The sequence below is a fragment of the Bos grunniens genome, chromosome 8, assembly GCF_055505025.1.
Source record: "Bos grunniens cultivar Pamir isolate PY7600 chromosome 8, Bosgru_T2T1.0, whole genome shotgun sequence".
Classification (NCBI taxonomy): domain Eukaryota; kingdom Metazoa; phylum Chordata; class Mammalia; order Artiodactyla; family Bovidae; genus Bos; species Bos grunniens.
This window is the reverse complement of record NC_141172.1, coordinates 95,153,729-95,171,866: the sequence shown is the minus strand read 5'-3', so window position 1 is coordinate 95,171,866 and position 18,138 is coordinate 95,153,729. Positions and strand designations below refer to the sequence as shown.

Here is an 18,138-nt window from a genome sequence, read left to right as displayed (position 1 = left end):
GCCCTTACACACATTAATGAATATATAGAAGAAATAAGTATTAACCTTTGATATTAATTACATTAGACCTTAGGCTAAGTAAATTCTTTCCTTAACTAAAACCCACTATACCGTCACCCTATAGGAATGTAACTTTATTTGGGTGGTGTCTGTTTTAAGAATAATCACCCCTGGAGAAATAAGTGTCCTGGTTGACCGCTGTCACAAGGAGAGGGTCATAAATTGTCAGCAGGCCCCCCTGGCCAGAAGATGATGTAACACCCCTAAGACCTCTGTATACATTTGTATGAAGCACCTGACTTTGATAAAAGTCAGGACTGCTGACCCCACGTGACTTTTGCATAACATCTCAGTGTATAAAAGTAGACCATGGAAAATAAAGAATTGGGATCAGTTTCTCGAAATACTGGTCTCCCCATGTCGCTCTCTCTCTCACTCTGGTTGAGTCTCCATCTGGAGCGCGGAACCCGCCATGCTTACTAATTATGCCTGGGCTTCTAAGATCCGACCGGGGAGGCCTCAGTGTCTCCTCTCCTTCGGGAGAACAGAAGGATGCCTGCGGCCTACGTAAGTGGTGCAAGCTTCTTGTCTTGAAGTTTTATTGGTCTCCTGCGTAAACCAAGCTACTCAGCCTCTTTTCTCCACTGAATTTTCCTACTGAGCTATCCTCATCCTATTACTCTTTATATCTTTGATAAAATATTTAAATAAATAGGTCGCCGACGCCGTCCCCGCTTCGAATACCCTGGATCAGCCGGGGCTGGACCCCAGCAAGTAAGTGTTCAGGATGGGAAATCAACAGGTTCCTAGTGCCTGGTGGGATGAAAAGTGAGAGAGTAAAAGAATCTAGAAGATTGGGCAGCTGGGTGGATGGTGGGACTATTAACCAAGATGCCACAGGGAGGAGGCGGGGCAGGGGGCATAAGGGACTTGGGCGGGGACCAGAAAAGGCAGCCACGAACGTAGGTCTGAGCTCATGAACTCACAGAAGTTCTCTGCAAGCACCGTCAGCTGCATTTCATCAACAAATTTATCTCTAGAGGTTCTACACCTGGGTCCACAAACCTGAGCTACCAATCCCTGAGAGGGCATGTTAAAACACATATTTCTGGGCTCCATCCCAGAATTTAAGATTTAGAAGGTCTAGGGCTCCCCCCACAAGAATTATATTTCCAGCAAATTCCCTGTCATGTTGATGCACCTGACCTGGATGTCATGCAAGAACTTCTACTCTAGACTTTTGTATGGGCTGTTTACCCTGCTTGATCTGAGATTGTCTCTGGGTGGGTGGAGATGATCAAAAATGTTCCTTTTTACCACCAGAATTTCAAGGATTCAGTTATAACCCTTAAGAACAAGTGTTTGTATTTAGTGGTGCTTAATCTCCCATTTTTTTTTTCTCAAATGACAGGGTTTTAAAAAGTGTTAGCCGATAATAATAGGTAACGTATTTTTTTTTTTTGAAGGTCAGCTACATGCCAGGCATCATGCTAAACATTTTTCATACACTGTCTCATTTAGTCCCATGGAAGTGAATACCATTACAATTCCCATGTCTCAGGTGAGGATAAGAGTAAGTGAAAGTCACTCTCTATGCGACCCCATGGACTATACAGTCAATGGAATTCTCCAGGCCAGAATACTGGAGTGGGTAGCCTTTCCCTTCTCCAGGGAATCTTTCCAACCCAGGGGCTGAATCCAGGTCTCCCACACTGCAGGCGGATTCTTTACCAGCTAAGCCACCAGAGAAGCCCAAGAATACTGGAGTGGGTAGCCTATCCCTTCTCCAGGGGATCTTCCCGACCCAGGAATTGAACCAGGGTCGCCTGAATTGCAGGAGAATTCTTTACCATTCTGATAACAGTTAAAATCAACCCAAGGTCAAGTTGTTATTAAATGGCAGATTTACTAGAGTCTATGCTCCAATACTGGAGAAGGAAATGGCAGCCCACTCCAGTGTTCTTGCCTGGAGAATCCCAGGGACGGCGGTGCCTGGTGGACTGCCATCTATGGGGTCGCACAGAGTCGGACACGACTGAAGTGACTTAGCAGCAGCAGCATGCTCCAATACTATAGTTTACCACATTCTTTAGCATCCCATATTTTGTTCTATAAAATAGGTTAGCTATTTTATAGAACAAGACCAGAATTTTTCCACATCCTATTATGTCATTAACCTACAGTGGTTTCCTGAATCTGTTTGCAAAAATCTGCCAGCACATAGCTGGCAGACACGATGGAGTGTAACAATCATCTTTCAGCTCCTTAATAACCCTTGTGCATTGAACAATCAAGAAAATAGAAGGGTCAAGTGGAAGGCAACGCCCTGTAGTGCTATGATTGTGTTTGAGGATTTTCTGTGATGACGCTTGGGGGATATATGGGCATTCTCAGCATATTAAGAGTGTAAGAACCTCTCACAACATCTGTTCCAACAACATCTCTAGACAGTACATGCAGTATCATCCTTAAAAGACAATGTTCAGAAAGCCCTAAGCCATTGTTGATTTTTTTTTGGCCACCTCCAAAGAGGAAAGCAAACAAAGCAAGCAATTCAAGTCCCAGCTCTCTATATGCAGCTCTACTGGTTATTTAGAATCTAGTAGTTATTTAGCCACTAGGTTACATGCCTAAACTGTGAGACAGAACGTGCCCTAGGAGACTATACGACATCAGAAATTTGTGACCTAGGACTTCCCTGGTGGTCCAGTGGTTGAGTCCACCTGCCATTGCAAAGGACACAGGTTTGATCCCTGCTCAGGGGAGATTCCACATTCTATGGGGCAACCAATCCCATGCGCCACAACTGCTGAAGCCCACATACTCTACAGCCCAGGCACCACAACGAGAGAGTAGCCCCTGCTCACCCCAACTAGATAAAGTTTATGTACAGCAACAAAAACTCAGCCCCCCCCCCCCCAAGAAAAAATTGTGACTTGTATCCCAGGGTTATTTTAATGTACTGGGGATTATGAGTATGGCTGCTTGAGGAAGCCATGTGGACCAAGACACCCCTCTTGTGAGGACATGAAACTCTTTAAAGGGTATATGTGAGTGCCCTTCTGGAAAAGACAGCGCTAAAGAAAATTTCAGGAGGAGGACCCTCCCCAAACTGTCCTGGAACCAAGCCTGACTGACAGTCTGAAGTTCACCAGCAGGGTTCCTGGGATTAGGTTTCTTGTCATAGGCAAAGAATTCCCAAGGTAAGCCTTCATATGTAAGCCTTCTCCCAAATCTCTGTCCATATTACTGGATTTCAGTATCAGCACGAACCTGGACTTGACTCTCAGTCCCTGAGGCTCAGGTCTGGAAGTCTCACTCTACTTGATTCCAGGAGCCCTCCCACCCCGTTTTCCAGGGCCTACGCACTAGTATCCGTAACAGTCCCACCACCAAAATTATCTCCACACCTGCCGCTGGCTAACATCTTACTTCAGACGGAGCAGAACAGCACTAACAGAATGCTGACTGCTGTCTGAATTCCAGCAAAACCTTGGCTTTAGCTCCTGCTGCCTTGCTCCAGACACCACAACACTGCCTGTTGGACACAGCTGTGTCCAAGGCTGCTGCTGCTGCTGCTGCTAAGTCGCTTCAGTTGTGTCCGACTCTGTGCAACCCCACAGACAGCAGCCCACCAGGCTCCCCCGTCCCTGGGATTCTCCAGGCAAGAACATTGGAGTGGGTTGCCATTTCCTTCTCCAATGCATGAAAGTGAAAAGTGAAAGCGAAGTCGCTCAGTAGTGTCCGACCCTCAGCGACTCCATGGACTGCAGCCTACCAGGCTCCTCCGCCCATAGGATTTTCCAGGCAAGAGTGCTGGAGTGGGGCGCCATTGCCTTCTCCAGTCCAAGGCTGCTAGTTCTCACCAAATTCATCTCCTCTTCTTGGGCTCATAGTCCAGTCTCTTTCAGTTAGATGTGGCTGTATCATTCAGTTTTACCAAAGGGAGGTGAGTCATGGTATTTCAAGTTTAGCTCATAAAAACCTTGTATGTGCCTCTTTCCCCTTCCAGGGCAACCTTGAAAGTCATTTATTGAAAATGGCAAAGTTGTGCTCACTTTAGCAGTACATAAACTAAAAACTGGACTGATACAGAGATGAGCATGGCCCCTGCAGAAGGATGGCACCCAAAGTCATGACGCCTTTCACTTAACCTATAATGGAATATAATCTGAGGAAAAAAAAATAACTGAATCACTTTGCTCCTAAAACACAATATTGTAAATCAACTATACTACATTTTTTTTTTAACTGCAAAGCTTATCAGCCTGGCTGTCTGAATGCCTGTGCAAAGCATTGTTCTCCACCAACTTGAAATGTCTTGAACTCTTCTTGGAACTGAAAATCAACTTGAATGTATTTGAGCCATTATACATTCTGGAAACTTTGGTTACTGCAGCTGGCGTAACCAACTAACACAAGTGGATCAACTCCCAATTCACTAAATACCCTTTAGAGAATCATCCACGAGAACCCTCCTCCTTGATGAGTTAACCTCCCTGGCCCTGCACTCAGCCTCTGCTTGCTGGCTTCTCTTCCCATGCATGGCTGAGATCCCAGCTTATCTGCCAATCCCATCTAAATAAGCATGGCAGTCTATGAACTCAGGGAAGAAGCAGCTGGATTTAAGGCAAGGAGATGAGGATGCATACACACGCACAGCCCTGAGCCTGTTCCTCTCAATCTGCTCATCCAGGAGTGGCTTGCCTGGTATCCCTCAGTGAGGGAATGCAAGCCTGTAACTTTAGTTGTCACTCTGTGAAGAGATGACAGGATCCAAAAGAATCCCAATCAACATATTACTCATTTCCTTTGCTTTTCTAGAGTAGTTTGTTGTTGTTATGATAGGAGATGTGGAAATTGCCTTCTTTAGGGTAATCAGGAACTTCTGAAACCAGCTGGAACTTCTGTTAACCCAGGTTATAAACACTGTTAGCAGTGTTCTGGATCCCTATCTGAAATATACTCTTCTGGCCATGCTTGAGAGGCTTAGAACCTGAACCAGCAGAGTGCAGAGATGAGACACAAGGGAGAAGCACGGGGAACACAGTTAAGACCAGTGAATTATCATGACCATGGGCCAATTGTTGCACTTTATTTCCCATGAAGGGAATTCCTTGATCAGAAGAAATACTATGTGGAATACTATGGTGTACGTAAGGCATTCTGTTTTGGTAAAAGCATTGCATTCAGGGATGCAAAATCCATGTCCAAAGTGTCTGTTCCAGTAAGAGCAAAGCGCTGCCCCTTCCATGATGAAAGCAGTCCAATGCAATCAAACTGGTGCCATGATGTAGGCTTAGTTCTCTATGGCTGGCAGATTGGGCACTCAGCAGCAGCTACAGCCAGGATGGCTGTGGAGAGAAGTCCATGTTGTTGAACGCATATATAACCTCAATATAAATTGAGGATTGGCCTTTTCATTTTTTGAAAAAAAAAAAAAAAAAAGGACTATTGGAATTTTTATAGGGATTGCATTTGGGTCTGTAGAGTGCTTTGGGACATACTGTCATCTTAACAATATTAAAGTCTTCTAATGCATGAACATGGGTTATCTTTCCATTTATTTAGGTCTACTTTCATTTCTTTCAGTGAGGTTTTATGTCTTCTTAAATTTGCTGAAATTGTTTTGTGGCCTAACATATGGACTATGATGGAGAATATTCCATATGCCTTTGAGAAGTATGTTCTGCTGCTGTTCAGTGGAATATTCTGTATTTGTCTGTTAGGCCCATTTCGTCTATAATGTTGTCCAAAACCACTGTTTTCTTATTGATTTACTGTCTATACGATCTATGCATTGTTAAAAATAGAGGACTGAAGTCCCTAGTATTATTATAGTATTTCTTACTCCCTTCAGATCTGTATTTGCTTCATATACTTAAGTGCTCTCATGTTGGGTGCATATAAATATGTTATATCCTCTTAATGAATTGATCCTTTTATCACTAGTTATTGACCTTGTCTCTTGTTACTATTTTTGACTTACAGTCTTATTTTGTCTGATGTAAATATAGTTATACCTGGTCTCTTGAGTTCTACTTACACGAAATATCTTTTTCTATGTTTCCACTTTCAGCATATGTGTATCCTTAAAGCTTAAGTGAATCTTTTACATACAGCATATAGTTCGGTCTTATTTTCTTATTCATCTAGCCACTCTATGACTTTCCAATGGATAATTTAATCCACTTACAAGTTATTTTTTGATGACTTACTAATAAAGTGAGGACTTACTAATGGCATCTTATTGTTTTCTGGATGCTTTTTAGTTCCCTTATTCCTTTCCTCTTCTCTTGCTGCTTTCCTTTGTGAACTGATAATTCTTCATTTTGATATGCTTTGATTCTCTAATCTTTACTGTTAGTTTATCTACTATAGGTTCTGCTTTGTGGTTACTATGAGGCTTACATATTTTATAGATATACCAGTCTATTTTACACTGATAATGATTTACCTTCGATTATATACAAAACTCATGGGGTCGCAAAGAGTCAGACACGACTGAGTGACTGAACTGAACTGAACTGATATACAAAACTACTCTTACTTTTCCTTTCATGTTTTCAATATCACAATTTACCTTTTTATATTATGTATTCCTAAATTATTATTTTTAATAGTTTTGTTCTTAACATTTATACTGGAGTTAAATGGTTAACACATCACTATATTACAGTATTAGGGTATTCTGATTTTGACTACATACTTACCTTTTCATATATATTTTCACACTACTAATTAACATCTTTTCACATTTTCATGTTATTAATTAGCATCTTTTCATTTTGGCTTCAGTACATCCTTTCAGCATCTCTTACAAGGCAGGTCACTGGTGAGCCACTCCCTTCAGCTTCTGTCTGTCTGGGAAAGTACTTATATTGCCTTAATTTTTGAGATACAAGTTTGCCAGTCAGATATTATTGGCTGGCAGTTTTTTCCTTTTAGTTGCATAGATTTTCTTTCAGTTGTATATATTTCACTTTGAATATATCATACTACTCTCACATAGCCTGCAAAGTTTCTGCTGAGAAATCTCCCAGTAGGCCTATAGGAGTTCCCTTGTAAGTACAACTTTCTTCCCTCTTGATGCTTTTAAGATTCTCTTTTTGTCTTTAATTTTTGACAGCTTTCTTATAACACAATGTGCCTTGGAGAATATCACTTTAAGTTGAGATTGGTGACCTACAAGCTTCATGAATTTGAATATCCAAACTGTTCCCCAGATTTGGGACATTCTCTGCCATTATTTCTTTAAATAAACTTTCTTTCTTCATCTACCTCTCTTCTTCTTCTGGGACTCCAATAATTCACAGATTGTTTCTTTTTAATTTTAGTCAGTTTCTACTCTTAGCATAATAGTAGCTAGTCATTTCCCCACCCTAGCCCTCTCAGGCATTCATACATGTGTTCCAGGAACAACCTGCACACAAGTTGCAGGAGCCAGGGCTGGCAAAAAAGACTGTCTTCCAAATATGAGGAATCTATGTTTTGCTTGCTGATTGATGTTTTTGATCACAAAGGTGCAAAGTAGGCAGCCATTTTTGTTTCACCCCTTCCCCCCGAATTAAATAACTTCTAGGGGATATGCAGGGCCAGTGCCCTTTTTCCTCTCTTCATTTTTCTCTTTTCCCCCTTTTAGGATCCAGACATTAACGGCTAGGACGTTCAAAAATAACTGTATCTATGGAAGAAATGAGAAAGTGACTGTGCATGCCCAGTAAAAGGCACAGGCTGAAAACAGACATGAGAAGACCTTATGTTTATACCTCAGGCTAACTCCTAACACAAAAATAATCTGCAACAAACACAAGACAAAACAAAACAATAAACAATTTCTTATAAACCACCAAACCCTAGGAAGGGAGAGAACCTGATTTGCATTTACAACATTATTAGATTCAAATGTCCAGCTGTCAACAAAATTCACAAAAGAAACAGAAAAGTGTGGCTCATTCAAAATAAATAATCAGAAACTGTCACTGAAACAGACTCATAAATCTGGTGGCAGATTTACGAGATAAAGACTTTTAAAAAGTCTTAAAAATGCTCAAAGAACTAAGAGAAGATATGGAGAAGCGAAGACAACAATGTGTTAAAAAAAAAAAAAAGGAAATATCACTAGATGGAAAGCTAAAAAAAACAAAAAGAAATTCTGCAGCAGAAAAGTACAATAATTGAAATTTAAAATTTACTTGAGAGAGGCAAAGACAAATTTGGATAGGCAGAAGAAATAATCAGCAAAACTGAAGATAGGACAATGAAAATTATTAGAGGAACAGAAAGAAAAAAGACTGAAAAGTGAACAGAGCCTTCTTGACTACCATCTAGCAGAACATTATCCACATTGTAGGAGTATCAAATGGAAAAGAGAGCAAGAAAGAAGAGACAGTATCTGAAGAAAAAAATGGCTGAAAACTTTCCAAATTTGATGAAAGACATAAACATTCAAGAAGCTCAATGAACTCTAAGTAAGATTAACTCAAAGAAACTCATACCAAGACACATTAAACTTTCAAAAGGCAACCTTGAAAGCACTGAGAGAGAAGTGATTCATCATATATAAGGGATACTCAATAATACTGTCAGCAGATTTCTCATCAGAAATGTTGGAGGCCAGAGGTAGACCAACATATTCTAAATGTTAAAAGAAAAAAACTTGATGACCAAAAATTTTACATCCAGCATAACTGCTAAGTCATTTCAGTTGTGTCCGACTCTGTGCGACCCCATAGATGGCAGCCCACCAGGCTCCCCCATCCCTGGGATCCTCCAGGCAAGAACACTGGAGTGGGTTGCCATTTCCTTCTCCAATGCATGAAAGGGAAAAGTGAAAGTGAAGTTGCTCAGTCGTGTCCGACTCTTAGCGACCCCAGGGACTGCAGCCTACCAGGCTCCTCTGCTCATGGGATTTTCCAGGCAAGAGTACTGGAGTGGGGTGCCATTGCCTTCTCCGTACATCCAGCATAAATATCCTCTAAAAGTGAGCAAGAAATCAAGGCATTTTCAAATAAACAAAAATTGAGTTTGTTACCACTAAATCTTCCCTAAAAGAAATACTCAAGTGAGTTGCTATGTGAAATGAAAGGATACTCAACAGTAACTTGAGGTGATACAAAGAAATATAGAATTAATAAAGGCAAATAGATGTACAATGATAAAAGCTGATATTACTGTAATAATGGTTGACAACTCCACATTTTGTTTTCCACATTGTAAGAGACTGATATATCTTTTAAAAACAATTATTAGTTCAAAAGTAATACTGTAACTATGGTTTGTAACTCCACATTTGGTTTTCTACTTAAGAAGCTGATGCATTTATATTATTAGTTTATATTTGGGGGGACCTAATGTATAAAGATGTAATTTTAGGACATCAACAATCAAAAGGGGTGGAAATAGAGCTATTAAAAGAGCAGAGTTTTGTTGATTTTTGCTATGGTCTCTTTTGTTTCTTTTGCATTTATTTCTGCTCTAATTTTTAAGATTTCTTTCCTTCTACTAACCCTGGGGTTCTTCATTTCTTCCTTTTCTAGTTGCTTTAGGTGTAGAGTTAGGTTATTTATTTGACTTTTTTCTTGTTTCTTGAGGTGTGCCTGTATTGCTATGAACTTTCCCCATAGGACTGCTTTTACCGTGTCCCACAGGTTTTGGGTTGTTGTGTTTTCATTTTCATTCGTTTCTATGCAAATTTTGATTTCTTTTTTGATTTCTTCTGTGGCTTTATCCCAGGGATACAAGGATTCTTCAATATCCGCAAATCAATCAATGTAATACACCACATTAACAAATTGAAAAATAAAAACCATATGATTATCTCAATAGATGCAGAGAAAGCCTTTGACAAAATTCAACATCCATTTATGATAAAAACTCTCCAGAAAGCAGGAATAGAAGGAACATACCTCAACATAATAAAAGCTATATATAACAAACCCACAGCAAACATTATCCTCAATGGTGAAAAATTGAAAGCATTTCCTCTAAAGTCAGGAACAAGACAAGGGTGCCCACTTTCACCATTACTATTCAACATAGTTTTGGAAGTTTTGGCCACAGCAATCAGAGCAGAAAAAGAAATAAAAGGAATCCAAATTGGAAAAGAAGAAGTAAAACTCTCACTATTTGCAGATGACATGATCCTCTACATAGAAAACCCTAAAGAATCCACCAGAAAATTACTAGAAATAATCAATGACTACAGTAAAGTTGCAGGATATAAAATCAACACACAGAAATCCCTTGCATTCCTATACACTAATAATGAGAAAACAGAAAGAGAAATTAAGGAAACAATTCCATTCACCATTGCAACGGAAAGAATAAAATACTTAGGAATATATCTACCTAAAGAAACTAAAGACCTATATATAGAAAACTATAAAACACTGGTGAAAGAAATCAAAGAGGACACTAATAGATGGAGAAATATACCATGTTCATGGATTGGAAGAATCAATATAGTGAAAATGAGTATACTACCCAAAGCAATTTATAGATTCAACGCAATCCCTATCAAGCTACCAACAGTATTCTTCACAGAGCTAGAACAAATAATTTCACAATTTGTATGGAAATACAAAAAACCTCGAATAGCCAAAGTGATCTTGAGAAAGAAGAATGGAACTGGAGGAATCAACCTACCTGACTTCAGGCTCTACTACAAAGCCACATACTGTCTTGATAAGACAGTATGGTACTGGCACAAAGACAGAAATATTGATCAATGGAATAAAATAGAAAGCCCAGAGATAAATCCACGCACATATGGACACCTTATCTTCGACAAAGGAGGCAAGAATATACAATGGATTAAAGACAATCTCTTTAACAAGTGGTGCTGGGAAATCTGGTCAACCACTTGTAAAAGAATGAAACTGGACCACTTTCTAACACCATACACAAAAATAAACTCAAAATGGATTAAAGATCTAAACGTAAGACCAGAAACTATAAAACTCCTAGAGGAGAACATAGGCAAAACACTCTCCGACATACATCACAGCAGGATCCTCTATGACCCACCTCCCAGAATATTGGGAATAAAAGCAAAAATAAACAAATGGGACCTAATTAACCTTAAAAGCTTCTGCACATCAAAGGAAACTATTAGCAAGGTGAAAAGACAGCCTTCAGAATGGGAGAAAATAATAGCAAATGAAGCAACAGACAAACAACTAATCTCAAAAATATACAAGCAACTCCTACAGCTCAACTCCAGAAAAATAAACGACCCAATCAAAAAATGGGCCAAAGAACTAAATAGACATTTCTCCAAAAAAGACATACAGATGGCTAACAAACACATGAAAAGATGCTCAACATCACTCATTATCAGAGAAATGCAAATCAAAACCACTATGAGGTACCATTTCACGCCAGTCAGAATGGCTGCGATCCAAAAGTCTACAAATAATAAATGCTGGAGAGGGTGTGGAGAAAAGGGAACCCTCTTACACTGTTGGTGGGAATGCAAACTAGTACAGCCACTATGGAGAACAGTGTGGAGATTCCTTAAAAAACTGGAAATAGAACTGCCTTATGATCCAGCAACCCCACTGCTGGGCATACACACTGAGGAAACCAGAAGGGAAAGAGACACGTGTACCCCAATGTTCATCACAGCACTGTTTATAATAGCCAAGACATGGAAGCAACCTAGATGTCCATCAGCAGATGAATGGATAAGAAAGCTGTGGTACATATACACAATGGAGTATTACTCAGCCATTAAAAAGAATACATTTGAATCAGTTCTAATGAGGTGGATGAAACTGGAGCCTATTATACAGAGTGAAGTAAGCCAGAAGGAAAAACATAAATACAGTATACTAACGCACATATATGGAATTTAGAAAGATGGTAACAATAACCCGGTGTACGAGACAGCAAAAGAGACACTGATGTATAGAACAGTCTTATGGACTCTGTGGGAGAGGGAAAGGGTGGGAAGATTTGGGAGAATGGCAATGAAACATGTAAAATATCATGTAGGAAACGAGTTGCCAGTCCAGGTTCGATGCATGATGCTGGATGCTTGGGGCTGGTGCACTGGGACGGCCCAGAGGGATGGTATGGGGAGGGAGGAGGGAGGAGGGTTCGGGATGGGGAACACATGTATACCTGTGGCGGATTCATTTTGATATTTGGCAAAACTAATACAATATTGTAAAGTTTAAAAATAAAATAAAATTAGAGAAAAAAAAAAAGAGCAGAGTTTTTCTGTTGTTGAAGTTCAGATGGTATAAATTCAAATAAGAATGTTATACCTTCAGAATGTTAAATGGAATTTTCATGGCATTCAAAAAGAAAATAGCTGTAGAATATATACAAAAGGAAAAGGGAAAGGAACTTAAACATTTCACTACAAAAAATCAACTAAGTGCAAAAGAAGAAAGTAATGCAGGAAATAATGAATAAAAAGTTATATGCCATACATGAAACAAATAGAAAGTGACAAGAGAAAGTCCTTCTACATCACTAATTGCAGGCATATCTCATTTTATTGCACTTTACACATATTGTACTTTTTTTTTTAATTGAAGTTTGTTGGTAACTCTGCATAGTACAAGTCTGTCAGTGTATTTTTCCAAGAGCATCTGCTCATACTTTGTGTCTCAATGTCACATTTCAGTAATTCTCACAATATTTCAAACTTTTTCATTTTTATTTGTTATGGTAATCTGTGATCAGTGATCTATGATGTTACTATTGCAAAAAGATTAATTTTCCAAAAGATTCAGACGATGGTTAGCATTGTTTAACAATAAAGTAGAAACAGATTAAACTCCATCAGAAGACAGAGATTGGTAGAATGGATTTTAAAAATGATCCAACCAAATGCCCTCTACAGTAGACTCACTTTAGACCCAAAGACAGAAAGACTGAAAGTAAAAGGATGGAAAAAGGCATGTAATGCAAATAATAACCAAAAAAGAGCATGTCAAAATAACTTTAAATCAAAAACAGCTGTAAGAGACAAAGAAGGGCATTATGCATTAATAATTATACCTTAAGGCAAGATTCAATAGAGCATGAAGATACAACAATCATTATTGTATTCACTATACTTACATAGCTAATAACAGACCATCAAAATACATGGAGAAAAAATTGACAAAATTGAAGAGAGAAATAGACAGTTCTACAACAATAGTTGAAGACTTCAATACCCCATACTCATAATAATATTAACAGAACAACCTAAAAAAAGGTAAGAAAATAGAGGACTTCAACAGCACAATAAACCAACTGGAGCTAACAGACATATACGGAATACTCTACCCAACAAGAGCATATACATTCTTCTCAAGTGCATGTGGGACACTTTCCAGGAGAGAGTATATCTTAAGTCACAAATTAAGCCACAAGAGAGGCAAACAGATATTATGCAGAGTATCTTCTCCAATCACAACAGAATGAAATTTAAAAATCAGTAATAGGATTAAATTGGAAAATCCACAAATTTGTGGAAATTAAACAGCACATTCTTAAACAATGGACCAAAGGTTAAATCACAAGAGAAATTAGAAAATACTCAGAGACAAATGAAACTAAAATACAACATATCAGAACTTACAGAATTCAGTAAAAGCCAGACAAAGGGAGAATTTTATAGCCCAAAATGCTTACATTCAAAACAAGGAAGATTTCAAATCCACAATCTAACTTTACAACCTAAAAAACTATAAATCTTAAGAACAAACTAAACCCAAGCTAGCAGAAGAAACAAAATAGAGTGTAGCAGTGATAGAGAACAGAAAAATAATAATAAAAAGTAATGAAAACAAACCAACAAACCTTTAGCTAGAGGAACTGAGGGAAAAAAAGAGAAGATTCAAATTCCCAAAATCAGAAATGAAAAGGAATAAAGGAATTCTAAAGGAATAAAAAAGGACTGTAAGAGAGTACCATAAGCAACTGTATACCAACAAACTGGATAACTTAGATGAACAAATTCCTAGAAACATAAAACCTGCGAAGACTAAATCACAAAGAAATGTAAAATCTGAGAAAACCTGTAACTAGTACGGAGTAATAAAAAAAAAAATCCCAACAAAGAAAGCCCCAGATCTAATGACTTCACTGGTGAATTCTATCAAACACATAAAAGAACTAATAATAATCCTTTTCACACTTTTCCAAAAAATTAAAGACAAGGCAACACTTCATAACTCATTCTATGAGAGGCCAGCATTATCCTGATACCAATGTTAAGCAACAACACTACAAGAAAAAACAAAACTATACACCAATATCCCTTATGAACACTGATGCAAAAATCTTCAACAAAACATTTCCAAACCAAATTCAACAACATACTAAAATGATCATATACCATGACCAAGTGAGATTTATTCTTGGAATGCAAGGGTGGTTGAACATATGAAACTGATCAATGTAATATACTACATTAATCCCATGAAGGGAAAAAAAACCCACGTGATCACCTCAACAAATACAGAAAAAGCATTTGACAAAACTCAACACATTTCCATGATAAAAACACTGAATAAACTAGGAATAGGAGGAAATTACCTCAACATAATACAAGCCATATATGAAAAACATACAAAGAACATCACGCATGATAGTGAAAGACTAAGATTTTACACCAACGATCAGGAAAAAAACCAAAGTTGTTTACTTTTGCCACTTCTTTCAAACATAGTACTGGAAGTCCTAACCAAAGCAATTAGGAAAGAAAAGGAAATAAAAGGCATTCAAATTGGAAAGGAAGAAACAAAACTGTCTCTATCTGCTGATGGTGCTCTATGTAGAAAACTCTAAATATCACAACAAAAAAGTTAAAAATAATGAATTCATCAAAAAGGCAGGATAAAAAGTAAACACACAAAAATTAATAGCATTTCTATACACTAAAAAAGGAACAATCTGAAAAAGAAATCATGAAAACAATTCCATTTACAATAGTATCAAAAAAGAAAAAAATTTTTAGGAATTAGCTTAACCAAGAAGGTGAGATACTTACACAATAAAAACTATAACAATATTGCTGAAAGAAGTTAAAGGAGACATAAATAAATGGAAACACATCTCATGTTCATGGATTAGAAGTTTTGTCAATAATACCCATGACCTACAATAGAATTTCTGTCAATATCTTGATTTCTTTAGAAAAACTCATCCTAAAATTTATATGGAATCTCAAGCAACCCCAAATAGCCAAAACAATCTTAAAACAGAATGAAGCTAGAATACTTACACATTTCAAAAACCTGCTCTTTTGTGATCCCATGGACTGTAGTCTGACAGGCTCCTCTGTCCATGGGATTTTCCAGAATACTGGAGTGGGTTGCCATTCCCTTCACCAGGGGAATCTTCCAGACCCAGGGATCGAACTCAGGTCTCCTGCATTGGAGGCAGATTCTTTACTGTCTGAGCCACCAGTTGAGTTCAGTTCAGTTGCTCAGTCATGTCCGACTCTTTGCGACCCCATGAATTGCGGCACGCCAGGCCTCCCTGTCCATCACCAACTCCCAGAGTTCACCCAAACTCTTGTCCATAGATAGGTGATGCCATCCAGCCATCTCATCCTCTGTCGTCCCCTTCTCCTCCTGCCCCCAATCCCTCCCAGCATCAGAGTCTTTTCCAATGAGTCAACTCTTCGCATGAGGTGGCCAAAGTACTGGAGTTTCAGCTTCAGCATCAGTCCTTCCGAAGAACACTCAGGACTAATCTCCTTTAGGATGGACTGGTTGGACCTCCTTGCAGTCCAAGGGACTCTCAAGAGTCTTCTCCAACACCACAGTTCAAAAGCATCAATTCTTCCACGCTCAGCTTTCTTCGCAGTCCAACTCTCACATCCATACATGACCACTGGAAAAACCATAGCCTTGACTAGATGGACTTTTGTTGGCAAAGTAATGTCTCTGCTTTTCAATATGCTATCTAGGTTGGTCATTACTTTCCTTCCAAGGGAAGACCCCAAAACCTGATTATAAAGCTACAGTAATCAAGAGTGTTCATACTAGCAGATATACAGACATATACACCCAACTAGATAGAATCGAGCCCCCAGAAATTAACCACATATATGGTCAAATTTTTGACAAGAGTGCAGAGATTGTTCAATGGGGAAGGAACAGCCTTTCTAATAAATGGTGCTGGGAAAACTGAATGAACACACGCAAAAGAAAAAAGTTGGACCCTCCTAACACTATATGCAAATATTAACTCAAAGTGGATCAAAGGCCTAAATAATAACACCTAAAACTATAAAATTCTTAAAAGGAAAAATAGGACAGATCTTCATGACACTGGATTTGGCAATGATTTCTTTAATATGACACCAAAGGCAAAGGCAACAAAATAAAAAGTAGACAAAATGGACTTCATAAATATTTTTAAATGTGTGCACCACATTTAAGAGTAAAACAGGTAAAATATTGAGAGTAAAAAGGTAACCCACAAAATAGGATAAAATATTTGTAAGTCATATATCTGATAAAGGATTTATACAACCAATATATACAGAACTAAAACTCAGGGACGGGGGGGAAAAAAAGAAAGAAAAGACCAAATTAAAGCATGAACAAAGGGCTTGGAAAAAGATTTCTTCAAAGATTTACAAATGGCCAGTAAGTTCAGGAAAAGATCCTCAAAGTCACTAATCATTTGGGAAATGCAAATCAAAACTACAATGAGATACCACCTCACACTGATAAGGATGGCTACTATCAAAAAAAAAAAAAATGTTTTGATTTGGGTATAAAAAACTAGAACATTTATGAACCTAAATGTCTAGAACCCCAAAGATTTGGTTCAGACAGGGGCTGCAACTTAAAAGATTCTGGACAGTTTGATTTCAAGTCTTTTTTACAAAGAACAACATGAATAACACTGCTCTAGATAAGGAGTCAGGACCAAACCTGAAGAGTCTTGAACACATACCCACTTTAGAGGGAGACAGAAGGATTTTAAAAGATTGTATTCAACTGAATTTAATTACCATAAAACCTATCATAATACCTACTTGCAATCAGAAAGGAGTATAATGTGAGCTTCTGAGGACTTGCATTCAACTAAGAACATGAAAGACATAAGGTGAATGCAGTAACTGGCATAGTAGTGCAGTAACAGCAATGAAAGAATTACTTAAGTGCATGAGTCAGAAGGCCATACAGAGCAAGTGAGCTCCTCCATAATATCATAATATCATTATATCACCATAACACCATAACAGTAAAATAAAACGCAGTAACAGTGTAATGAAGAGAAGAGACTTCTGAACAAATCTTACTGACCTGTGGTATTTAAATATTATACATAGGAAATGACTGTGGCACAGTATTCTGCACTCCAAACTGCAGAACTCTGGTTATATCCATAAATCAACTAGATGTTTCTCTGTGAAATAATGTTTTAAACACATTTTCATATACCTCATTTTCAAAACAGTCCTTTAAGGTAAGCTGACATGGCAAAGACAGTTATGTATCCTCTAACACAAACTGTGCTCTTCCTCAGTAATATAACCCCCAACATACCAGCTGCTCAAAATGAAGACCATAACAAGCTAATGTTTCATTAACTTGTTATTCATATTTTTATAAAATACATTCATTTTTCCTTAGGTTTAGACCTCATATAGTCTTCCCAGCTGTATACTTCAACATTTTTAAGCTGAATCATTTCCCAAGCATACTATTAGTCCTTCGAATTTTTCCTGTCACTTACACAGGTTTTCATAATACCAAATGTCCTCTGCAAATTTAATCAAGATGTTATGTACTTCTCCTCACATCTCATTAAGATGTCAATGTAACAGTGTTTCTTATCAGCCACTGTAGCCTATTCCTTTCACTTCATATTATCAAGAAAGGTTTTTTAGTCTACAGTCTATTTTACTGAGATAGACTGAATTTTTACATCAAACTTCATATGATTACACAAAATATTTCTAAAAATAAAAATATTCATTATTAACTTTATTCTCTTTACTAATACACTCTACAGGGATGAAAATACATCTAAAGTTATTTTATACAGCAGGAGAGTCCCCTTTTCTCCCCCACACCAAACCACAATCCCACCATACGAATTGCTTATTTTTATCCCAATTAAATCTTAATCCTCTTTACTAAATGTAGTAAAAAAAAAAACAATAGTTTT

At 38.0% G+C, this 18,138-nt stretch overlaps 1 long non-coding RNA gene and 1 other non-coding gene across 4 annotated transcripts; both read left to right on the top strand.

Moving 5' to 3' along the window:
* Positions 1 to 280: 280 nt before the first annotated feature.
* On the top strand, positions 281 to 7,782 carry LOC147367729 (uncharacterized). Of its 3 annotated transcripts, XR_015132028.1 has the most exons (4): positions 281 to 567; positions 716 to 774; positions 1,467 to 1,561; positions 7,643 to 7,776. It is a non-coding gene; the product is annotated as an uncharacterized LOC147367729 (long non-coding RNA). The 3 variants fall into 3 exon arrangements; XR_015132030.1 differs by lacking the exon at positions 716 to 774; XR_015132029.1 differs by lacking the exons at positions 716 to 774; positions 1,467 to 1,561 and having other exon boundaries at positions 7,643 to 7,782.
* Positions 4,051 to 4,155, top strand: LOC147367730 (U6 spliceosomal RNA). The gene has a single exon (XR_015132244.1). It is a non-coding gene; the product is annotated as a U6 spliceosomal RNA (small nuclear RNA).
* Positions 7,783 to 18,138: the final 10,356 nt, after the last annotated feature.